The sequence below is a fragment of the Arachis ipaensis genome, chromosome B02 (assembly GCF_000816755.2).
Source record: "Arachis ipaensis cultivar K30076 chromosome B02, Araip1.1, whole genome shotgun sequence".
Classification (NCBI taxonomy): Eukaryota; Viridiplantae; Streptophyta; class Magnoliopsida; order Fabales; family Fabaceae; genus Arachis; species Arachis ipaensis.
The window spans coordinates 64,878,449-64,879,521 of record NC_029786.2 but is presented as its reverse complement, the minus strand read 5'-3'; positions in this window follow the sequence as shown (position 1 = coordinate 64,879,521).

The following is a 1,073-nucleotide window of genomic DNA, read 5'->3' as shown; positions in this document are numbered from 1 at the left end:
CGATAGATGCAATTCTACAAAGTAAGATAGAATAAAAATTAAAGAGGTAAAAATTTATATAAATTTTTTACAAATAAAAAACCATACTTACTACTTGTAACTCGAGGAATTCAGGAGTTGCAATTACCGTAACAAGTATAAAAATTTTAAAATTGAACTCAAACCTGCATATATAAACATATAAATATAAAGAGTAAGCAAATAATAAAATAATAAAACAGGTACTGAATAAAAAAAATTAAATTGATAATAATATCTATTTAAATTTTTACCTGTATTGTATTAGGTTATCTTTCTCCTATAAATAGACACCTATTCTCGATGACACAGCCATTCTCACTTATCCATTGTAAAACATTATCACTTGCAGTCCCATAACAATTTTTTGATCTAATGCTGAAACCCCCCAGATGTCACAGGCTTGTTGGATCTTTTTTTAATTATTCAATCTGATCATGCTTAAGTAATTGTTGATTAAATCCTGTGGTGAAATAATAATATTTTTACCGCTTGATTTGTCAACTACATTATATTTAGCCTCTAAAATAGCTGCAATTGCCATAGTTCAACAACAACCTAATTTAAAAAATTTAATATTAATATTACTTAATAGGTAATCAAATAAAATATATATATACTTAGTTTTATCTTTATAGTTTACAATTTTCAATCAATTAACAATCAATAAAATTTTTTTATCTTTTATTTTCTTTCATTATTCTTTCACAATTTTATTATCTTTGCATACTCTTTATGTACTTTTTATGTACTCTTTTCGTTTTATTAATATTCATTCTTATTAAATTCAATCATCAAAAATTAAAAACTTTTAATTATTTTAGGGTTTTTTTTCTAGTGTAAAAAGACCAAAATCTTCTACATTTATAGAACATGTGGTATTGTGTGAAGATAACAAGTGTTTAATTGAGAAGACATTTTCTAGTGTCTTACAATGACCACACATGGGAGCATTCTTTTTTCCAATTCAGTTGCTTTCATAGATGAATTTGATTAAGTAACTATTACTTTTTTTTTTTTTTTAATGTATGTAATTAATTTATTGGCATTTTTTT